Source organism: Triturus cristatus, chromosome 4_1, assembly GCF_964204655.1.
Source record: "Triturus cristatus chromosome 4_1, aTriCri1.1, whole genome shotgun sequence".
Taxonomy (NCBI): domain Eukaryota; kingdom Metazoa; phylum Chordata; class Amphibia; order Caudata; family Salamandridae; genus Triturus; species Triturus cristatus.
In genome coordinates, this window is record NC_140585.1 from 122,235,494 (window position 1) to 122,259,578 (window position 24,085).

The following is a 24,085-nucleotide window of genomic DNA, read 5'->3' on the forward strand; positions in this document are numbered from 1 at the left end:
ATGTATAAAAGTGAAGTTCCTTGCAAAACAAGAGCAGAGGAATATCCAGAAACGGTTTTCCTTAATAAAAAATGATGAGTCTGCATACCATATTTAAGTGGGAGCCCGGCTAGCTCAGTCGGTAGAGCATGAGACTCTTAATATCAGGGTCGTGGGTTCGAGCCCCACGTTGGGCGAAAACGAGTATTTTTTGCTGGATGATAGCATTGGCTCTCATAATATGGTGATTAATCTTGCATTAGACATGCACTAACTCCTAAAAATTGTATCTCCCTTGGTTACTCATTCATGAGAAATGTATCTCCAAGATTAGGTAGGGCCTGAGTCTAGGTTAACATACAGTGATATCACTCCTATTCAAGTACTAAACATGCCAACCTGAAGTGTAAAACATCCCCTAGGTGTAGTTAAGGCATCAGTTAGGAGTGAACTGAACACTCATGTTATGGGCAATTAGACTTAAAATAAAGTGTGGACAGCAGTAACGTTACTTTTGAAATGTGATGCTGAGTGAGCACACAGGGAAATTAGCTCAAATGGTAGAGCGCTCGCTTAGCATGCGAGAGGTAGCGGGATCGATGCCCGCATTCTCCATTCTAAAATTTGCATACATTTTACTTTTTAACTTGTAATTGCCATGGTTGTTGCAGAGTAAGAACAGAAAAGTCACAGATGGCTTTCAAATTTGGTGTCATTATAACAACTAAAGTGGTTTAATCAAAAGTCTTTAGGTATTCTATAGCACGTGAGAGGAATTTGATTTCTTATGCAATCTCAAAATGAAAATTTCACACCTTCCATTTTCATTTCGTCTTATTTTACTTGACATTCTTTCCTCTGAAGGATGTATAAAAGTGAAGTTCCTTGCAAAACAAGAGCAGAGGAATATCCAGAAACGGTTTTCCTTAATAAAAAATGATGAGTCTGCATACCATATTTAAGTGGGAGCCCGGCTAGCTCAGTCGGTAGAGCATGAGACTCTTAATCTCAGGGTCGTGGGTTCGAGCCCCACGTTGGGCGAAAACGAGTATTTTTTGCTGGATGATAGCATTGGCTCTCATAATATGGTGATTAATCTTGCATTAGACATGCACTAACTCCTAAAAATTGTATCTCCCTTGGTTACTCATTCATGAGAAAGGTATCTCCAAGATTAGGTAGGGCCTGAGTCTAGGTTAACATGCAGTGATATCACTCCTATTCAAGTACTAAACATGCCAACCTGAAGTGTAAAACATCCCCTAGGTGTAGTTAAGGCATCAGTTAGGAGTGAACTGAACACTCATGTTATGGGCAATTAGACTTAAAATAAAGTGTGGACAGCAGTAACGTTACATTTGAAATGTGATGCTGAGTGAGCACACAGGGGAATTAGCTCAAATGGTAGAGCGCTCGCTTAGCATGCGAGAGGTAGCGGGATCGATGCCCGCATTCTCCATTCTAAAATTTGCATACATTTTACTTTTTAACTTGTAATTGCCATGGTTGTTGAAGAGTAAGAACAGAAAAGTCACAGATGGCTTTCAAATTTGGTGTCATTATAACAACTAAAGTGGTTTAATCAAAAGTGTTTAGGTATTCTATAGCACGTGAGAGGAATTTGATTTCTTATGCAATCTCAAAATGAAAATTTCACACCTTCCATTTTCATTTCGTCTTATTTTACTTGACATTCTTTCCTCTGAAGGATGTATAAAAGTGAAGTTCCTTGCAAAACAAGAGCAGAGGAATATCCAGAAACGGTTTTCCTTAATAAAAAATGATGAGTCTGCATACCATATTTAAGTGGGAGCCCGGCTAGCTCAGTCGGTAGAGCATGAGACTCTTAATCTCAGGGTCGTGGGTTCGAGCCCCACGTTGGGCGAAAACCAGTATTTTTTGCTGGATGATAGCATTGGCTCTCATAATATGGTGATTAATCTTGCATTAGACATGCACTAACTCCTAAAAATTGTATCTCCCTTGGTTACTCATTCATGAGAAATGTATCTCCAAGATTAGGTAGGGCCTGAGTCTAGGTTAACATACAGTGATATCACTCCTATTCAAGTACTAAACATGCCAACCTGAAGTGTAAAACATCCCCTAGGTGTAGTTAAGGCATCAGTTAGGAGTGAACTGAACACTCATGTTATGGGCAATTAGACTTAAAATAAAGTGTGGACAGCAGTAACGTTACTTTTGAAATGTGATGCTGAGTGAGCACACAGGGGAATTAGCTCAAATGGTAGAGCGCTCGCTTAGCATGTGAGAGGTAGCGGGATCGATGCCCGCATTCTCCATTCCAAAATTTGCATACATTTTACTTTTTAACTTGTAATTGCCATGGTTGTTGCAGAGTAAGAACAGAAAAGTCACAGATGGCTTTCAAATTTGGTGTCATTATAACAATTAAAGTGGTTTAATCAAAAGTGTTTAGGTATTCTATAGCACGTGAGAGGAATTTGATTTCTTATGCAATCTCAAAATGAAAATTTCACACCTTCCATTTTCATTTCGTCTTATTTTACTTGACATTCTTTCCTCTGAAGGATGTATAAAAGTGAAGTTCCTTGCAAAACAAGAGCAGAGGAATATCCAGAAACAGTTTTCCTTAATAAAAAATGATGAGTCTGCATACCATATTTAAGTGGGAGCCCGGCTAGCTCAGTCGGTAGAGCATGAGACTCTTAATCTCAGGGTCGTGGGTTCGAGCCCCACGTTGGGCGAAAACGAGTATTTTTTGCTGGATGATAGCATTGGCTCTCATAATATGGTGATTAATCTTGCATTAGACATGCACTAACTCCTAAAAATTGTATCTCCCTTGGTTACTCATTCATGAGAAATGTATCTCCAAGATTAGGTAGGGCCTGAGTCTAGGTTAACATACAGTGATATCACTCCTATTCAAGTACTAAACATGCCAACCTGAAGTGTAAAACATCCCCTAGGTGTAGTTAAGGCATCAGTTAGGAGTGAACTGAACACTCATGTTATGGGCAATTAGACTTAAAATAAAGTGTGGACAGCAGTAACGTTACTTTTGAAATGTGATGCTGAGTGAGCACACAGGGGAATTAGCTCAAATGGTAGAGCGCTCGCTTAGCATGCGAGAGGTAGCGGGATCGATGCCCGCATTCTCCATTCTAAAATTTGCATACATTTTACTTTTTAACTTGTAATTGCCATGGTTGTTGCAGAGTAAGAACAGAAAAGTCACAGATGGCTTTCAAATTTGGTGTCATTATAACAACTAAAGTGGTTTAATCAAAAGTGTTTAGGTATTCTATAGCACGTGAGAGGAATTTGATTTCTTATGCAATCTCAAAATGAAAATTTCACACCTTCCATTTTCATTTCGTCTTATTTTACTTGACATTCTTTCCTCTGAAGGATGTATAAAAGTGAAGTTCCTTCCAAACAAGAGCAGAGGAATATCCAGAAACAGTTTTCCTTAATAAAAAATGATGAGTCTGCATACCATATTTAAGTGGGAGCCCGGCTAGCTCAGTCGGTAGAGCATGAGACTCTTAATCTCAGGGAAGTGGGTTCGAGCCCCACGTTGGGCGAAAACGAGTATTTTTTGCTGGATGATAGCATTGGCTCTCATAATATGGTGATTAATCTTGCATTAGACATGCACTAACTCCTAAAAATTGTATCTCCCTTGGTTACTCATTCATGAGAAATGTATCTCCAAGATTAGGTAGGGCCTGAGTCTAGGTTAACATGCAGTGATATCACTCCTATTCAAGTACTAAACATGCCAACCTGAAGTGTAAAACATCCCCTAGGTGTAGTTAAGGCATCAGTTAGGAGTGAACTGAACACTCATGTTATGGGCAATTAGACTTAAAATAAAGTGTGGACAGCAGTAACGTTACTTTTGAAATGTGATGCTGAGTGAGCACACAGGGGAATTAGCTCAAATGGTAGAGCGCTCGCTTAGCATGCGAGAGGTAGCGGGATCGATGCCCGCATTCTCCATTCTAAAATTTCCATACATTTTACTTTTTAACTTGTAATTGCCATGGTTGTTGCAGAGTAAGAACAGAAAAGTCACAGATGGCTTTCAAATTTGGTGTCATTATAACAACTAAAGTGGTTTAATCAAAAGTGTTTAGGTATTCTATAGCACGTGAGAGGAATTTGATTTCTTATGCAATCTCAAAATGAAAATTTCACACCTTCCATTTTCATTTCGTCTTATTTTACTTGACATTCTTTCCTCTGAAGGATGTATAAAAGTGAAGTTCCTTGCAAAACAAGAGCAGAGGAATATCCAGAAACGGTTTTCCTTAATAAAAAATGATGAGTCTGCATACCATATTTAAGTGGGAGCCCGGCTAGCTCAGTCGGTAGAGCATGAGACTCTTATTCTCAGGGTCGTGGGTTCGAGCCTCACGTTGGGCGAAAACGAGTAGTTTTTTGCTGGATGATTGCATTGGCTCTCATAATATGGTGATTAATCTTGCATTAGACATGCACTAACTCCTAAAAATTGTATCTCCCTTGGTTACTCATTCATGAGAAATGTATCTCCAAGATTAGGTAGGGCCTGAGTCTAGGTTAACATACAGTGATATCACTCCTATTCAAGTACTAAACATGCCAACCTGAAGTGTAAAACATCCCCTAGGTGTAGTTAAGGCATCAGTTAGGAGTGAACTGAACACTCATGTTATGGGCAATTAGACTTAAAATAAAGTGTGGACAGCAGTAACGTTACTTTTGAAATGTGATGCTGAGTGAGCACACAGGGGAATTAGCTCAAATGGTAGAGCGCTCGCTTAGCATGCGAGAGGTAGCGGGATCGATGCCCGCATTCTCCATTCTAAAATTTGCATACATTTTACTTTTTAACTTGTAATTGCCATGGTTGTTGCAGAGTAAGAACAGAAAAGTCACAGATGGCTTTCAAATTTGGTGTCATTATAACAACTAAAGTGGTTTAATCAAAAGTGTTTAGGTATTCTATAGCACGTGAGAGGAATTTGATTTCTTATGCAATCTCAAAATGAAAATTTCACACCTTCCATTTTCATTTCGTCTTATTTTACTTGACATTCTTTCCTCTGAAGGATGTATAAAAGTGAAGTTCCTTGCAAAACAAGAGCAGAGGAATATCCAGAAACGGTTTTCCTTAATAAAAAATGATGAGTCTGCATACCATATTTAAGTGGGAGCCCGGCTAGCTCAGTCGGTAGAGCATGAGACTCTTATTCTCAGGGTCGTGGGTTCGAGCCTCACGTTGGGCGAAAACGAGTAGTTTTTTGCTGGATGATTGCATTGGCTCTCATAATATGGTGATTAATCTTGCATTAGACATGCACTAACTCCTAAAAATTGTATCTCCCTTGGTTACTCATTCATGAGAAATGTATCTCCAAGATTAGGTAGGGCCTGAGTCTAGGTTAACATACAGTGATATCACTCCTATTCAAGTACTAAACATGCCAACCTGAAGTGTAAAACATCCCCTAGGTGTAGTTAAGGCATCAGTTAGGAGTGAACTGAACACTCATGTTATGGGCAATTAGACTTAAAATAAAGTGTGGACAGCAGTAACGTTACTTTTGAAATGTGATGCTGAGTGAGCACACAGGGGAATTAGTTCAAATGGTAGAGCGCTCGCTTAGCATGCGAGAGGTAGCGGGATCGATGCCCGCATTCTCCATTCTAAAATTTGCATACATTTTACTTTTTAACTTGTAATTGCCATGGTTGTTGCAGAGTAAGAACAGAAAAGTCACAGATGGCTTTCAAATTTGGTGTCATTATAACAACTAAAGTGGTTTAATCAAAAGTGTTTAGGTATTCTATAGCACGTGAGAGGAATTTGATTTCTTATGCAATCTCAAAATGAAAATTTCACACCTTCCATTTTCATTTCGTCTTATTTTACTTGACATTCTTTCCTCTGAAGGATGTATAAAAGTTAAGTTCCTTGCAAAACAAGAGCAGAGGAATATCCAGAAACGGTTTTCCTTAATAAAAAATGATGAGTCTGCATACCATATTTAAGTGGGAGCCCGGCTAGCTCAGTCGGTAGAGCATGAGAGTCTTAATCTCAGGGTTGTGGGTTCGAGCCCCACGTTGGGCAAAAACGAGTATTTTTTGCTGGATGATTGCATTGGCTCTCATAATATGGTGATTAATCTTGCATTAGACATGCACTAACTCCTAAAAATTGTATCTCCCTTGGTTACTCATTCATGTGAAATGTATCTCCAAGATTAGGTAGGGCCTGAGTCTAGGTTAACATACAGTGATATCACTCCTATTCAAGTACTAAACATGCCAACCTGAAGTGTAAAACATCCCCTAGGTGTAGTTAAGGCATCAGTTAGGAGTGAACTGAACACTCATGTTATGGGCAATTAGACTTAAAATAAAGTGTGGACAGCAGTAACGTTACTTTTGAAATGTGATGCTGAGTGAGCACACAGGGGAATTATCTCAAATGGTAGAGCGCTCGCTTAGCATGCGAGAGGTAGCGGGATCGATGCCCGCATTCTCCATTTTAAAATTTGCATACATTTTACTTTTTAACTTGTAATTGCCATGGTTGTTGCAGAGTAAGAACAGAAAAGTCACAGATGGCTTTCAAATTTGGTGTCATTATAACAACTAAAGTGGTTTAATCAAAAGTGTTTAGGTATTCTATAGCACGTGAGAGGAATTTGATTTCTTATGCAATCTCAAAATGAAAATTTCACACCTTCCATTTTCATTTCGTCTTATTTTACTTGACATTCTTTCCTCTGAAGGATGTATAAAAGTGAAGTTCCTTGCAAAACAAGAGCAGAGGAATATCCAGAAACAGTTTTCCTTAATAAAAAATGATGAGTCTGCATACCATATTTAAGTGGGAGCCCGGCTAGCTCAGTCGGTAGAGCATGAGACTCTTATTCTCAGGGTCGTGGGTTCGAGCCTCACGTTGGGCGAAAACGAGTAGTTTTTTGCTGGATGATTGCATTGGCTCTCATAATATGGTGATTAATCTTGCATTAGACATGCACTAACTCCTAAAAATTGTATCTCCCTTGGTTACTCATTCATGAGAAATGTATCTCCAAGATTAGGTAGGGCCTGAGTCTAGGTTAACATACAGTGATATCACTCCTATTCAAGTACTAAACATGCCAACCTGAAGTGTAAAACATCCCCTAGGTGTAGTTAAGGCATCAGTTAGGAGTGAACTGAACACTCATGTTATGGGCAATTAGACTTAAAATAAAGTGTGGACAGCAGTAACGTTACTTTTGAAATGTGATGCTGAGTGAGCACGCAGGGGAATTAGCTCAAATGGTAGAGCGCTCGCTTAGCATGCGAGAGGTAGCGGGATCGATGCCCGCATTCTCCATTCTAAAATTTGCATACATTTTACTTTTTAACTTGTAATTGCCATGGTTGTTGCAGAGTAAGAACAGAAAAGTCACAGATGGCTTTCAAATTTGGTGTCATTATAACAACTAAAGTGGTTTAATCAAAAGTGTTTAGGTATTCTATAGCACGTGAGAGGAATTTGATTTCTTATGCAATCTCAAAATGAAAATTTCACACCTTCCATTTTCATTTCGTCTTATTTTACTTGACATTCTTTCCTCTGAAGGATGTATAAAAGTTAAGTTCCTTGCAAAACAAGAGCAGAGGAATATCCAGAAACGGTTTTCCTTAATAAAAAATGATGAGTCTGCATACCATATTTAAGTGGGAGCCCGGCTAGCTCAGTCGGTAGAGCATGAGACTCTTAATCTCAGGGTCGTGGGTTCGAGCCCCACGTTGGGCGAAAACGAGTATTTTTTGCTGGATGATAGCATTGGCTCTCATAATATGGTGATTAATCTTGCATTAGACATGCACTAACTCCTAAAAATTGTATCTCCCTTGGTTACTCATTCATGAGAAATGTATCTCCAAGATTAGGTAGGGCCTGAGTCTAGGTTAACATACAGTGATATCACTCCTATTCAAGTACTAATCATGCCAACCTGAAGTGTAAAACATCCCCTAGGTGTAGTTAAGGCATCAGTTAGGAGTGAACTGAACACTCATGTTATGGGCAATTAGACTTAAAATAAAGTGTGGACAGCAGTAACGTTACTTTTGAAATGTGATGCTGAGTGAGCACACAGGGGAATTAGCTCAAATGGTAGAGCGCTCGCTTAGCATGCGAGAGGTAGCGGGATCGATGCCCGCATTCTCCATTCTAAAATTTGCATACATTTTACTTTTTAACTTGTAATTGCCATGGTTGTTGCAGAGTAAGAACAGAAAAGTCACAGATGGCTTTCAAATTTGGTGTCATTATAACAACTAAAGTGGTTTAATCAAAAGTGTTTAGGTATTCTATAGCACGTGAGAGGAATTTGATTTCTTATGCAATCTCAAAATGAAAATTTCACACCTTCCATTTTCATTTCGTCTTATTTTACTTGACATTCTTTCCTCTGAAGGATGTATAAAAGTGAAGTTCCTTCCAAACAAGAGCAGAGGAATATCCAGAAACAGTTTTCCTTAATAAAAAATGATGAGTCTGCATACCATATTTAAGTGGGAGCCCGGCTAGCTCAGTCGGTAGAGCATGAGACTCTTAATCTCAGGGAAGTGGGTTCGAGCCCCACGTTGGGCGAAAACGAGTATTTTTTGCTGGATGATAGCATTGGCTCTCATAATATGGTGATTAATCTTGCATTAGACATGCACTAACTCCTAAAAATTGTATCTCCCTTGGTTACTCATTCATGAGAAATGTATCTCCAAGATTAGGTAGGGCCTGAGTCTAGGTTAACATGCAGTGATATCACTCCTATTCAAGTACTAAACATGCCAACCTGAAGTGTAAAACATCCCCTAGGTGTAGTTAAGGCATCAGTTAGGAGTGAACTGAACACTCATGTTATGGGCAATTAGACTTAAAATAAAGTGTGGACAGCAGTAACGTTACTTTTGAAATGTGATGCTGAGTGAGCACACAGGGGAATTAGCTCAAATGGTAGAGCGCTCGCTTAGCATGCGAGAGGTAGCGGGATCGATGCCCGCATTCTCCATTCTAAAATTTCCATACATTTTACTTTTTAACTTGTAATTGCCATGGTTGTTGCAGAGTAAGAACAGAAAAGTCACAGATGGCTTTCAAATTTGGTGTCATTATAACAACTAAAGTGGTTTAATCAAAAGTGTTTAGGTATTCTATAGCACGTGAGAGGAATTTGATTTCTTATGCAATCTCAAAATGAAAATTTCACACCTTCCATTTTCATTTCGTCTTATTTTACTTGACATTCTTTCCTCTGAAGGATGTATAAAAGTGAAGTTCCTTGCAAAACAAGAGCAGAGGAATATCCAGAAACGGTTTTCCTTAATAAAAAATGATGAGTCTGCATACCATATTTAAGTGGGAGCCCGGCTAGCTCAGTCGGTAGAGCATGAGACTCTTATTCTCAGGGTCGTGGGTTCGAGCCTCACGTTGGGCGAAAACGAGTAGTTTTTTGCTGGATGATTGCATTGGCTCTCATAATATGGTGATTAATCTTGCATTAGACATGCACTAACTCCTAAAAATTGTATCTCCCTTGGTTACTCATTCATGAGAAATGTATCTCCAAGATTAGGTAGGGCCTGAGTCTAGGTTAACATACAGTGATATCACTCCTATTCAAGTACTAAACATGCCAACCTGAAGTGTAAAACATCCCCTAGGTGTAGTTAAGGCATCAGTTAGGAGTGAACTGAACACTCATGTTATGGGCAATTAGACTTAAAATAAAGTGTGGACAGCAGTAACGTTACTTTTGAAATGTGATGCTGAGTGAGCACACAGGGGAATTAGCTCAAATGGTAGAGCGCTCGCTTAGCATGCGAGAGGTAGCGGGATCGATGCCCGCATTCTCCATTCTAAAATTTGCATACATTTTACTTTTTAACTTGTAATTGCCATGGTTGTTGCAGAGTAAGAACAGAAAAGTCACAGATGGCTTTCAAATTTGGTGTCATTATAACAACTAAAGTGGTTTAATCAAAAGTGTTTAGGTATTCTATAGCACGTGAGAGGAATTTGATTTCTTATGCAATCTCAAAATGAAAATTTCACACCTTCCATTTTCATTTCGTCTTATTTTACTTGACATTCTTTCCTCTGAAGGATGTATAAAAGTGAAGTTCCTTGCAAAACAAGAGCAGAGGAATATCCAGAAACGGTTTTCCTTAATAAAAAATGATGAGTCTGCATACCATATTTAAGTGGGAGCCCGGCTAGCTCAGTCGGTAGAGCATGAGACTCTTATTCTCAGGGTCGTGGGTTCGAGCCTCACGTTGGGCGAAAACGAGTAGTTTTTTGCTGGATGATTGCATTGGCTCTCATAATATGGTGATTAATCTTGCATTAGACATGCACTAACTCCTAAAAATTGTATCTCCCTTGGTTACTCATTCATGAGAAATGTATCTCCAAGATTAGGTAGGGCCTGAGTCTAGGTTAACATACAGTGATATCACTCCTATTCAAGTACTAAACATGCCAACCTGAAGTGTAAAACATCCCCTAGGTGTAGTTAAGGCATCAGTTAGGAGTGAACTGAACACTCATGTTATGGGCAATTAGACTTAAAATAAAGTGTGGACAGCAGTAACGTTACTTTTGAAATGTGATGCTGAGTGAGCACACAGGGGAATTAGCTCAAATGGTAGAGCGCTCGCTTAGCATGCGAGAGGTAGCGGGATCGATGCCCGCATTCTCCATTCTAAAATTTGCATACATTTTACTTTTTAACTTGTAATTGCCATGGTTGTTGCAGAGTAAGAACAGAAAAGTCACAGATGGCTTTCAAATTTGGTGTCATTATAACAACTAAAGTGGTTTAATCAAAAGTGTTTAGGTATTCTATAGCACGTGAGAGGAATTTGATTTCTTATGCAATCTCAAAATGAAAATTTCACACCTTCCATTTTCATTTCGTCTTATTTTACTTGACATTCTTTCCTCTGAAGGATGTATAAAAGTTAAGTTCCTTGCAAAACAAGAGCAGAGGAATATCCAGAAACGGTTTTCCTTAATAAAAAATGATGAGTCTGCATACCATATTTAAGTGGGAGCCCGGCTAGCTCAGTCGGTAGAGCATGAGAGTCTTAATCTCAGGGTTGTGGGTTCGAGCCCCACGTTGGGCAAAAACGAGTATTTTTTGCTGGATGATTGCATTGGCTCTCATAATATGGTGATTAATCTTGCATTAGACATGCACTAACTCCTAAAAATTGTATCTCCCTTGGTTACTCATTCATGTGAAATGTATCTCCAAGATTAGGTAGGGCCTGAGTCTAGGTTAACATACAGTGATATCACTCCTATTCAAGTACTAAACATGCCAACCTGAAGTGTAAAACATCCCCTAGGTGTAGTTAAGGCATCAGTTAGGAGTGAACTGAACACTCATGTTATGGGCAATTAGACTTAAAATAAAGTGTGGACAGCAGTAACGTTACTTTTGAAATGTGATGCTGAGTGAGCACACAGGGGAATTATCTCAAATGGTAGAGCGCTCGCTTAGCATGCGAGAGGTAGCGGGATCGATGCCCGCATTCTCCATTTTAAAATTTGCATACATTTTACTTTTTAACTTGTAATTGCCATGGTTGTTGCAGAGTAAGAACAGAAAAGTCACAGATGGCTTTCAAATTTGGTGTCATTATAACAACTAAAGTGGTTTAATCAAAAGTGTTTAGGTATTCTATAGCACGTGAGAGGAATTTGATTTCTTATGCAATCTCAAAATGAAAATTTCACACCTTCCATTTTCATTTCGTCTTATTTTACTTGACATTCTTTCCTCTGAAGGATGTATAAAAGTGAAGTTCCTTGCAAAACAAGAGCAGAGGAATATCCAGAAACAGTTTTCCTTAATAAAAAATGATGAGTCTGCATACCATATTTAAGTGGGAGCCCGGCTAGCTCAGTCGGTAGAGCATGAGACTCTTATTCTCAGGGTCGTGGGTTCGAGCCTCACGTTGGGCGAAAACGAGTAGTTTTTTGCTGGATGATTGCATTGGCTCTCATAATATGGTGATTAATCTTGCATTAGACATGCACTAACTCCTAAAAATTGTATCTCCCTTGGTTACTCATTCATGAGAAATGTATCTCCAAGATTAGGTAGGGCCTGAGTCTAGGTTAACATACAGTGATATCACTCCTATTCAAGTACTAAACATGCCAACCTGAAGTGTAAAACATCCCCTAGGTGTAGTTAAGGCATCAGTTAGGAGTGAACTGAACACTCATGTTATGGGCAATTAGACTTAAAATAAAGTGTGGACAGCAGTAACGTTACTTTTGAAATGTGATGCTGAGTGAGCACACAGGGGAATTAGCTCAAATGGTAGAGCGCTCGCTTAGCATGCGAGAGGTAGCGGGATCGATGCCCGCATTCTCCATTCTAAAATTTGCATACATTTTACTTTTTAACTTGTAATTGCCATGGTTGTTGCAGAGTAAGAACAGAAAAGTCACAGATGGCTTTCAAATTTGGTGTCATTATAACAACTAAAGTGGTTTAATCAAAAGTGTTTAGGTATTCTATAGCACGTGAGAGGAATTTGATTTCTTATGCAATCTCAAAATGAAAATTTCACACCTTCCATTTTCATTTCGTCTTATTTTACTTGACATTCTTTCCTCTGAAGGATGTATAAAAGTTAAGTTCCTTGCAAAACAAGAGCAGAGGAATATCCAGAAACGGTTTTCCTTAATAAAAAATGATGAGTCTGCATACCATATTTAAGTGGGAGCCCGGCTAGCTCAGTCGGTAGAGCATGAGAGTCTTAATCTCAGGGTTGTGGGTTCGAGCCCCACGTTGGGCAAAAACGAGTATTTTTTGCTGGATGATTGCATTGGCTCTCATAATATGGTGATTAATCTTGCATTAGACATGCACTAACTCCTAAAAATTGTATCTCCCTTGGTTACTCATTCATGTGAAATGTATCTCCAAGATTAGGTAGGGCCTGAGTCTAGGTTAACATACAGTGATATCACTCCTATTCAAGTACTAAACATGCCAACCTGAAGTGTAAAACATCCCCTAGGTGTAGTTAAGGCATCAGTTAGGAGTGAACTGAACACTCATGTTATGGGCAATTAGACTTAAAATAAAGTGTGGACAGCAGTAACGTTACTTTTGAAATGTGATGCTGAGTGAGCACACAGGGGAATTATCTCAAATGGTAGAGCGCTCGCTTAGCATGCGAGAGGTAGCGGGATCGATGCCCGCATTCTCCATTTTAAAATTTGCATACATTTTACTTTTTAACTTGTAATTGCCATGGTTGTTGCAGAGTAAGAACAGAAAAGTCACAGATGGCTTTCAAATTTGGTGTCATTATAACAACTAAAGTGGTTTAATCAAAAGTGTTTAGGTATTCTATAGCACGTGAGAGGAATTTGATTTCTTATGCAATCTCAAAATGAAAATTTCACACCTTCCATTTTCATTTCGTCTTATTTTACTTGACATTCTTTCCTCTGAAGGATGTATAAAAGTGAAGTTCCTTGCAAAACAAGAGCAGAGGAATATCCAGAAACAGTTTTCCTTAATAAAAAATGATGAGTCTGCATACCATATTTAAGTGGGAGCCCGGCTAGCTCAGTCGGTAGAGCATGAGACTCTTAATCTCAGGGTCGTGGGTTCGAGCCCCACGTTGGGCGAAAACAAGTATTTTTTGCTGGATGATAGCATTGGCTCTCATAATATGGTGATTAATCTTGCATTAGACATGCACTAACTCCTATAAATTGGATCTCCCTTGGTTACTCATTCATGAGAAATGTATCTCCAAGATTAGGTAGGGCCTGAGTCTAGGTTAACATGCAGTGATATCACTCCTATTCAAGTACTAAACATGCCAACCTGAAGTGTAAAACATCCCCTAGGTGTAGTTAAGGCATCAGTTAGGAGTGAACTGAACACTCATGTTATGGGCAATTAGACTTAAAATAAAGTGTGGACAGCAGTAACGTTACATTTGAAATGTGATGCTGAGTGAGCACACAGGGGAATTAGCTCAAATGGTAGAGCGCTCGCTTAGCATGCGAGAGGTAGTGGGATCGATGCCCGCATTCTCCATTCTAAAATTTGCATACATTTTACTTTTTAACTTGTAAATGCCATGGTTGTTGAAGAGTAAGAACAGAAAAGTCACAGATGGCTTTCAAATTTGGTGTCATTATAACAACTAAAGTGGTTTAATCAAAAGTGTTTAGGTATTCTATAGCACGTGAGAGGAATTTGATTTCTTATGCAATCTCAAAATGAAAATTTCACACCTTCCATTTTCATTTCGTCTTATTTTACTTGACATTCTTTCCTCTGAAGGATGTATAAAAGTGAAGTTCCTTGCAAAACAAGAGCAGAGGAATATCCAGAAACGGTTTTCCTTAATAAAAAATGATGAGTCTGCATACCATATTTAAGTGGGAGCCCGGCTAGCTCAGTCGGTAGAGCATGAGACTCTTAATATCATTGTCGTGGGTTCGAGCCCCACGTTGGGCGAAAACGAGTATTTTTTGCTGGATGATTGCATTGGCTCTCATAATATGGTGATTAATCTTGCATGAGACATGCACTAACTCCTAAAAATTGTATCTCCCTTGGTTACTCATTCATGAGAAATGTATCTCCAAGATTAGGTAGGGCCTGAGTCTAGGTTAACATACAGTGATATCACTCCTATTCAAGTACTAAACATGCCAACCTGAAGTGTAAAACATCCCCTAGGTGTAGTTAAGGCATCAGTTAGGAGTGAACTGAACACTCATGTTATGGGCAATTAGACTTAAAATAAAGTGTGGACAGCAGTAACGTTACTTTTGAAATGTGATGCTGAGTGAGCACACAGGGGAATTAGCTCAAATGGTAGAGCGCTCGCTTAGCATGCGAGAGGTAGCGGGATCGATGCCCGCATTCTCCATTCTAAAATTTGCATACATTTTACTTTTTAACTTGTAATTGCCATGGTTGTTGCAGAGTAAGAACAGAAAAGTCACAGATGGCTTTCAAATTTGGTGTCATTATAACAACTAAAGTGGTTTAATCAAAAGTGTTTAGGTATTCTATAGCACGTGAGAGGAATTTGATTTCTTATGCAATCTCAAAATGAAAATTTCACACCTTCCATTTTCATTTCGTCTTAATTTACTTGACATGCTTTCCTCTGAAGGATGTATAAAAGTGAAGTTCCGTGCAAAACAAGAGCAGAGGAATATCCAGAAACAGTTTTCCTTAATAAAAAATGATGAGTCTGCATACCATATTTAAGTGGGAGCCCGGCTAGCTCAGTCGGTAGAGCATGAGACTCTTAATCTCAGGGAAGTGGGTTCGAGCCCCACGTTGGGCGAAAACGAGTATTTTTTGCTGGATGATAGCATTGGCTCTCATAATATGGTGATTAATCTTGCATTAGACATGCACTAACTCCTAAAAATTGTATCTCCCTTGGTTACTCATTCATGTGAAATGTATCTCCAAGATTAGGTAGGGCCTGAGTCTAGGTTAACATACAGTGATATCACTCCTATTCAAGTACTAAACATGCCAACCTGAAGTGTAAAACATCCCCTAGGTGTAGTTAAGGCATCAGTTAGGAGTGAACTGAACACTCATGTTATGGGCAATTAGACTTAAAATAAAGTGTGGACAGCAGTAACGTTACTTTTGAAATGTGATGCTGAGTGAGCACACAGGGGAATTATCTCAAATGGTAGAGCGCTCGCTTAGCATGCGAGAGGTAGCGGGATCGATGCCCGCATTCTCCATTTTAAAATTTGCATACATTTTACTTTTTAACTTGTAATTGCCATGGTTGTTGCAGAGTAAGAACAGAAAAGTCACAGATGGCTTTCAAATTTGGTGTCATTATAACAACTAAAGTGGTTTAATCAAAAGTGTTTAGGTATTCTATAGCACGTGAGAGGAATTTGATTTCTTATGCAATCTCAAAATGAAAATTTCACACCTTCCATTTTCATTTCGTCTTATTTTACTTGACATTCTTTCCTCTGAAGGATGTATAAAAGTGAAGTTCCTTGCAAAACAAGAGCAGAGGAATATCCAGAAACAGTTTTCCTTAATAAAAAATGATGAGTCTGCATACCATATTTAAGTGGGAGCCCGGCTAGCTCAGTCGGTAGAGCATGAGACTCTTAATCTCAGGGTCGTGGGTTCGAGCCCCACGTTGGGCGAAAACGAGTATTTTTTGCTGGATGATAGCATTGGCTCTCATAATATGGTGATTAATCTTGCATTAGACATGCACTAACTCCTATAAATTGGATCTCCCTTGGTTACTCATTCATGAGAAATGTATCTCCAAGATTAGGTAGGGCCTGAGTCTAGGTTAACATGCAGTGATATCACTCCTATTCAAGTACTAAACATGCCAACCTGAAGTGTAAAACATCCCCTAGGTGTAGTTAAGGCATCAGTTAGGAGTGAACTGAACACTCATGTTATGGGCAATTAGACTTAAAATAAAGTGTGGACAGCAGTAACGTTACATTTGAAATGTGATGCTGAGTGAGCACACAGGGGAATTAGCTCAAATGGTAGAGCGCTCGCTTAGCATGCGAGAGGTAGTGGGATCGATGCCCGCATTCTCCATTCTAAAATTTGCATACATTTTACTTTTTAACTTGTAATTGCCATGGTTGTTGAAGAGTAAGAACAGAAAAGTCACAGATGGCTTTCAAATTTGGTGTCATTATAACAACTAAAGTGGTTTAATCAAAAGTGTTTAGGTATTCTATAGCACGTGAGAGGAATTTGATTTCTTATGCAATCTCAAAATGAAAATTTCACACCTTCCATTTTCATTTCGTCTTATTTTACTTGACATTCTTTCCTCTGAAGGATGTATAAAAGTGAAGTTCCTTGCAAAACAAGAGCAGAGGAATATCCAGAAACGGTTTTCCTTAATAAAAAATGATGAGTCTGCATACCATATTTAAGTGGGAGCCCGGCTAGCTCAGTCGGTAGAGCATGAGACTCTTAATATCATTGTCGTGGGTTCGAGCCCCACGTTGGGCGAAAACGAGTATTTTTTGCTGGATGATTGCATTGGCTCTCATAATATGGTGATTAATCTTGCATGAGACATGCACTAACTCCTAAAAATTGTATCTCCCTTGGTTACTCATTCATGAGAAATGTATCTCCAAGATTAGGTAGGGCCTGAGTCTAGGTTAACATGCAGTGATATCACTCCTATTCAAGTACTAAACATGCCAACCTGAAGTGTAAAACATCCCCTAGGTGTAGTTAAGGCATCAGTTAGGAGTGAACTGAACACTCATGTTATGGGCAATTAGACTTAAAATAAAGTGTGGACAGCAGTAACGTTACTTTTGAAATGTGATGCTGAGTGAGCACACAGGGGAATTAGCTCAAATGGTAGAGCGCTCGCTTAGCATGCGAGAGGTAGCGGGATCGATGCCCGCATTCTCCATTCTAAAATTTCCATACATTTTACTTTTTAACTTGTTATTGCCATGGTTGTTGCAGAGTAAGAACAGAAAAGTCACAGATGGCTTTCAAATTTGGTGTCATTATAACAACTAAAGTGGTTTAATCAAAAGTGTTTAGGTATTCTATAGCACGTGAGAGGAATTTGATTTCTTATGCAATCTCAAAATGAAAATTTCACACCTTCCATTTTCATTTCGTCTTATTTTACTTGACATTCTTTCCTCTGAAGGATGTATAAAAGTGAAGTTCCTTGCAAAACAAGAGCAGAGGAATATCCAGAAACGGGTTTCCTTAATAAAAAATGATGAGTCTGCATACCATATTTAAGTGGGAGCCCGGCTAGCTCAGTCGGTAGAGCATGAGACTCTTATTCTCAGGGTCGTGGGTTCGAGCCTCACGTTGGGCGAAAACGAGTAGTTTTTTGCTGGATGATTGCATTGGCTCTCATAATATGGTGATTAATCTTGCATTAGACATGCACTAACTCCTAAAAATTGTATCTCCCTTGGTTACTCATTCATGAGAAATGTATCTCCAAGATTAGGTAGGGCCTGAGTCTAGGTTAACATACAGTGATATCACTCCTATTCAAGTACTAAACATGCCAACCTGAAGTGTAAAACATCCCCTAGGTGTAGTTAAGGCATCAGTTAGGAGTGAACTGAACACTCATGTTATGGGCAATTAGACTTAAAATAAAGTGTGGACAGCAGTAACGTTACTTTTGAAATGTGATGCTGAGTGAGCACACAGGGGAATTAGCTCAAATGGTAGAGCGCTCGCTTAGCATGCAAGAGGTAGCGGGATCGATGCCCGCATTCTCCATTCTAAAATTTGCATACATTTTACTTTTTAACTTGTAATTGCCATGGTTGTTGCAGAGTAAGAACAGAAAAGTCACAGATGGCTTTCAAATTTGGTGTCATTATAACAACTAAAGTGGTTTAATCAAAAGTGTTTAGGTATTCTATAGCACGTGAGAGGAATTTGATTTCTTATGCAATCTCAAAATGAAAATTTCACACCTTCCATTTTCATTTCGTCTTATTTTACTTGACATTCTTTCCTCTGAAGGATGTATAAAAGTGAAGTTCCTTGCAAAACAAGAGCAGAGGAATATCCAGAAACGGTTTTCCTTAATAAAAAAATGATGAGTCTGCATACCATATTTAAGTGGGAGCCCGGCTAGCTCAGTCGGTAGAGCATGAGACTCTTATTCTCAGGGTCGTGGGTTCGAGCCTCACGTTGGGTGAAAACGAGTAGTTTTTTGCTGGATGATTGCATTGGCTCTCATAATATGGTGATTAATCTTGCATTAGACATGCACTAACTCCTAAAAATTGTATCTCCCTTGGTTACTCATTCATGAGAAATGTATCTCCAAGATTAGGTAGGGCCTGAGTCTAGGTTAACATACAGTGATATCACTCCTATTCAAGTACTAAACATGCCAACCTGAAGTGTAAAACATCCCCTAGGTGTAGTTAAGGCATCAGTTAGGAGTGAACTGAACACTCATGTTATGGGCAATTAGACTTAAAATAAAGTGTGGACAGCAGTAACGTTACTTTTGAAATGTGATGCTGAGTGAGCACACAGGGGAATTAGCTCAAATGGTAGAGCGCTTGCTTAGCATGCGAGAGGTAGCGGGATCGATGCCCGCATTCTCCATTCTAAAATTTGCATACATTTTACTTTTTAACTTGTAATTGCCATGGTTGTTGCAGAGTAAGAACAGAAAAGTCACAGATGGCTTTCAAATTTGGTGTCATTATAACAACTAAAGTGGTTTAATCAAAAGTGTTTAGGTATTCTATAGCACGTGAGAGGAATTTGATTTCACACCTTCCATTTTCATTTCGTCTTATTTTACTTGACATTCTTTCCTCTGAAGGATGTATAAAAGTGAAGTTCCTTGCAAAACAAGAGCAGAGGAATATCCAGAAACAGTTTTCCTTAATAAAAAATGATGAGTCTGCATACCATATTTAAGGAGCCCGGCTAGCTCAGTCGGTAGAGCATGAGACTCTTAATCTCAGGGTCGTGGGTTCGAGCCCCACGTTGGGCGAAAACCAGTATTTTTTGCTGGATGATAGCATTGGCTCTCATAATATGGTGATTAATCTTGCATTAGACATGCACTAACTCCTAAAAATTGTATCTCCCTTGGTTACTCATTCATGAGAAATGTATCTCCAAGATTAGGTAGGGCCTGAGTCTAGGTTAACATACAGTGATATCACTCCTATTCAAGTACTAAACATGCCAACCTGAAGTGTAAAACATCCCCTAGGTGTAGTTAAGGCATCAGTTAGGAGTGAACTGAACACTCATGTTATGGGCAATTAGACTTAAAATAAAGTGTGGACAGCAGTAACGTTACTTTTGAAATGTGATGCTGAGTGAGCACACAGGGGAATTAGCTCAAATGGTAGAGCGCTCGCTTAGCATGCGAGAGGTAGCGGGATCGATGCCCGCATTCTCTATTCTAAAATTTGCATACATTTTACTTTTTAACTTGTAATTGCCATGGTTGTTGCAGAGTAAGAACAGAAAAGTCACAGATGGCTTTCAAATTTGGTGTCATTATAACAACTAAAGTGGTTTAATCAAAAGTGTTTAGGTATTCTATAGCACGTGAGAGGAATTTGATTTCTTATGCAATCTCAAAATGAAAATTTCACACCTTCCATTTTCATTTCGTCTTATTTTACTTGACATTCTTTCCTCTGAAGGATGTATAAAAGTGAAGTTCCTTGCAAAACAAGAGCAGAGGAATATCCAGAAACGGTTTTCCTTAATAAAAAATGATGAGTCTGCATACCATATTTAAGTGGGAGCCCGGCTAGCTCAGTCGGTAGAGCATGAGACTCTTAATATCAGGGTCGTGGGTTTGAGCCCCACGTTGGGCGAAAACGAGTATTTTTTGCTGGATGATAGCATTGGCTCTCATAATATGGTGATTAATCTTGCATTAGACATGCACTAACTCCTAAAAATTGTATCTCCCTTGGTTACTCATTCATGAGAAATGTATCTCCAAGATTAGGTAGGGCCTGAGTCTAGGTTAACATACAGTGATATCACTCCTATTCAAGTACTAAACATGCCAACCTGAAGTGTAAAACATCCCCTAGGTGTAGTTAAGGCATCAGTTAGGAGTGAACTGAACACTCATGTTATGGGCAATTAGACTTAAAATAAAGTGTGGACAGCAGTAACGTTACTTTTGAAATGTGATGCTGAGTGAGCACACAGGGGAATTAGCTCAAATGGTAGAGCGCTCGCTTAGCATGCGAGATGTAGCGGGATCGATGCCCGCATTCTCCATTCTAAAATTTGCATACATTTTACTTTTTAACTTGTAATTGCCATGGTTGTTGCAGAGTAAGAACAGAAAAGTCACAGATGGCTTTCAAATTTGGTGTCATTATAACAACTAAAGTGGTTTAATCAAAAGTGTTTAGGTATTCTATAGCACGTGAGAGGAATTTGATTTCTTATGCAATCTCAAAATGAAAATTTCACACCTTCCATTTTCATTTCGTCTTATTTTACTTGACATTCTTTCCTCTGAAGGATGTATAAAAGTGAAGTTCCTTGCAAAACAAGAGCAGAGGAATATCCAGAAACAGTTTTCCTTAATAAAAAATGATGAGTCTGCATACCATATTTAAGTGGGAGCCCGGCTAGCTCAGTCTGTAGAGCATGAGACTCTTAATCTCAGGGTCGTGGGTTCGAGCCCCACGTTGGGCGAAAACGAGTATTTTTTGCTGGATGATTGCATTGGCTCTCATAATATGGTGATTAATCTTGCATTAGACATGCACTAACTCCTAAAAATTGTATCTCCCTTGGTTACTCATTCATGAGAAATGTATCTCCAAGATTAGGTAGGGCCTGAGTCTAGGTTAACATACAGTGATATCACTCCTATTCAAGTACTAAACATGCCAACCTGAAGTGTAAAACATCCCCTAGGTGTAGTTAAGGCATCAGTTAGGAGTGAACTGAACACTCATGTTATGAGCAATTAGACTTAAAATAAAGTGTGGACAGCAGTAACGTTACTTTTGAAATGTGATGCTGAGTGAGCACATAGGGGAATTAGCTCAAATGGTAGAGCGCTCGCTTAGCAAGCGAGAGGTAGCGGGATCGATGCCCGCATTCTCCATTCTAAAATTTGCATACATTTTACTTTTTAACTTGTAATTGCCATGGTTGTTGCAGAGTAAGAACAGAAAAGTCACAGATGGCTTTCAAATTTGGTGTCATTATAACAACTAAAGTGGTTTAATCAAAAGTGTTTAGGTATTCTATAGCACGTGAGAGGAATTTGATTTCTTATGCAATCTCAAAATGAAAATTTCACACCTTCCATTTTCATTTCGTCTTATTTTACTTGACATTCTTTCCTCTGAAGGATGTATAAAAGTGAAGTTCCTTGCAAAACAAGAGCAGAGGAATATCCAGAAACAGTTTTCCTTAATAAAAAATGATGAGTCTGCATACCATATTTAAGTGGGAGCCCGGCTAGCTCAGTCGGTAGAGCATGAGACACTTAATCTCAGGGAAGTGGGTTCGAGCCCCACGTTGGGCAAAAACGAGTATTTTTTGCTGGATGATAGCATTGGATCTCATAATATGGTGATTAATCTTGCATTAGACATGCACTAACTCCTAAAAATTGTATCTCCCTTGGTTACTCATTCATGAGAAATGTATCTCCAAGATTAGGTAGGGCCTGAGTCTAGGTTAACATGCAGTGATATCACTCCTATTCAAGTACTAAACATGCCAACCTGAAGTGTAAAACATCCCCTAGGTGTAGTTAAGGCATCAGTTAGGAGTGAACTGAACACTCATGTTATGGGCAATTAGACTTAAAATAAAGTGTGGACAGCAGTAACGTTACTTTTGAAATGTGATGCTGAGTGAGCACACAGGGGAATTAGCTCAAATGGTAGAGCGCTCGCTTAGCATGCGAGATGTAGCGGGATCGATGCCCGCATTCTCCATTCTAAAATTTGCATACATTTTACTTTTTAACTTGTAATTGCCATGGTTGTTGCAGAGTAAGAACAGAAAAGTCACAGATGGCTTTCAAATTTGGTGTCATTATAACAACTAAAGTGGTTTAATCAAAAGTGTTTAGGTATTCTATAGCACGTGAGAGGAATTTGATTTCTTATGCAATCTCAAAATGAAAATTTCACACCTTCCATTTTCATTTCGTCTTATTTTACTTGACATTCTTTCCTCTGAAGGATGTATAAAAGTGAAGTTCCTTGCAAAACAAGAGCAGAGGAATATCCAGAAACGGTTTTCCTTAATAAAAAATGATGAGTCTGCATACCATATTTAAGTGGGAGCCCGGCTAGCTCAGTCGGTAGAGCATGAGACTCTTATTCTCAGGGTCGTGGGTTCGAGCCTCACGTTGGGCGAAAACGAGTAGTTTTTTGCTGGATGATTGCATTGGCTCTCATAATATGGTGATTAATCTTGCATTAGACATGCACTAACTCCTAAAAATTGTATCTCCCTTGGTTACTCATTCATGAGAAATGTATCTCCAAGATTAGGTAGGGCCTGAGTCTAGGTTAACATACAGTGATATCACTCCTATTCAAGTACTAAACATGCCAACCTGAAGTGTAAAACATCCCCTAGGTGTAGTTAAGGCATCAGTTAGGAGTGAACTGAACACTCATGTTATGGGCAATTAGACTTAAAATAAAGTGTGGACAGCAGTAACGTTACTTTTGAAATGTGATGCTGAGTGAGCACACAGGGGAATTAGCTCAAATGGTAGAGCGCTTGTTTAGCATGCGAGAGGTAGCGGGATCGATGCCCGCATTCTCCATTCTAAAATTTGCATACATTTTACTTTTTAACTTGTAATTGCCATGGTTGTTGCAGAGTAAGAACAGAAAAGTCACAGATGGCTTTCAAATTTGGTGTCATTATAACAACTAAAGTGGTTTAATCAAAAGTGTTTAGGTATTCTATAGCACGTGAGAGGAATTTGATTTCTTCTGCAATCTCAAAATGAAAATTTCACACCTTCCATTTTCATTTCGTCTTATTTTACTTGACATTCTTTCCTCTGAAGGATGTATAAAAGTGAAGTTCCTTGCAAAACAAGAGCAGAGGAATATCCAGAAACAGTTTTCCTTAATAAAAAATGATGAGTCTGCATACCATATTTAAGGAGCCCGGCTAGCTCAGTCGGTAGAGCATGAGACTTTTAATCTCAGGGTCGTGGGTTCGAGCCCCACGTTGGGCGAAAACCAGTATTTTTTGCTGGATGATAGCATTGGCTCTCATAATATGGTGATTAATCTTGCATTAGACATGCACTAACTCCTAAAAATTGTATCTCCCTTGGTTACTCATTCATGAGAAATGTATCTCCAAGATTAGGTAGGGCCTGAGTCTAGGTTAACATACAGTGATATCACTCCTATTCAAGTACTAAACATGCCAACCTGAAGTGTAAAACATCCCCTAGGTGTAGTTAAGGCATCAGTTAGGAGTGAACTGAACACTCATGTTATGGGCAATTAGACTTAAAATAAAGTGTGGAC

At 38.9% G+C, this 24,085-nt stretch overlaps 9 non-coding genes across 9 annotated transcripts; all 9 read left to right on the forward strand.

Annotated features, from left to right (window-relative positions):
- Nucleotides 1-947: 947 nt before the first annotated feature.
- TRNAK-CUU (transfer RNA lysine (anticodon CUU)) lies at nucleotides 948-1,020 on the forward strand. Its single transcript has one exon. It is a non-coding gene; the product is annotated as a tRNA-Lys (tRNA).
- Nucleotides 1,021-1,791: 771 nt separating this feature from the next.
- On the forward strand, nucleotides 1,792-1,864 carry TRNAK-CUU (transfer RNA lysine (anticodon CUU)). The gene has a single exon. It is a non-coding gene; the product is annotated as a tRNA-Lys (tRNA).
- A 771-nt stretch (nucleotides 1,865-2,635) lies between these two features.
- On the forward strand, nucleotides 2,636-2,708 carry TRNAK-CUU (transfer RNA lysine (anticodon CUU)). Its single transcript has one exon. It is a non-coding gene; the product is annotated as a tRNA-Lys (tRNA).
- A 4,993-nt stretch (nucleotides 2,709-7,701) lies between these two features.
- TRNAK-CUU (transfer RNA lysine (anticodon CUU)) lies at nucleotides 7,702-7,774 on the forward strand. The gene has a single exon. It is a non-coding gene; the product is annotated as a tRNA-Lys (tRNA).
- A 5,837-nt stretch (nucleotides 7,775-13,611) lies between these two features.
- Nucleotides 13,612-13,684, forward strand: TRNAK-CUU (transfer RNA lysine (anticodon CUU)). Its single transcript has one exon. It is a non-coding gene; the product is annotated as a tRNA-Lys (tRNA).
- Nucleotides 13,685-16,143: 2,459 nt separating this feature from the next.
- TRNAK-CUU (transfer RNA lysine (anticodon CUU)) lies at nucleotides 16,144-16,216 on the forward strand. The gene has a single exon. It is a non-coding gene; the product is annotated as a tRNA-Lys (tRNA).
- Nucleotides 16,217-19,493: 3,277 nt separating this feature from the next.
- On the forward strand, nucleotides 19,494-19,566 carry TRNAK-CUU (transfer RNA lysine (anticodon CUU)). The gene has a single exon. It is a non-coding gene; the product is annotated as a tRNA-Lys (tRNA).
- Nucleotides 19,567-21,599: 2,033 nt separating this feature from the next.
- TRNAA-AGC (transfer RNA alanine (anticodon AGC)) lies at nucleotides 21,600-21,672 on the forward strand. Its single transcript has one exon. It is a non-coding gene; the product is annotated as a tRNA-Ala (tRNA).
- Nucleotides 21,673-23,711: 2,039 nt separating this feature from the next.
- Nucleotides 23,712-23,784, forward strand: TRNAK-UUU (transfer RNA lysine (anticodon UUU)). The gene has a single exon. It is a non-coding gene; the product is annotated as a tRNA-Lys (tRNA).
- Nucleotides 23,785-24,085: the final 301 nt, after the last annotated feature.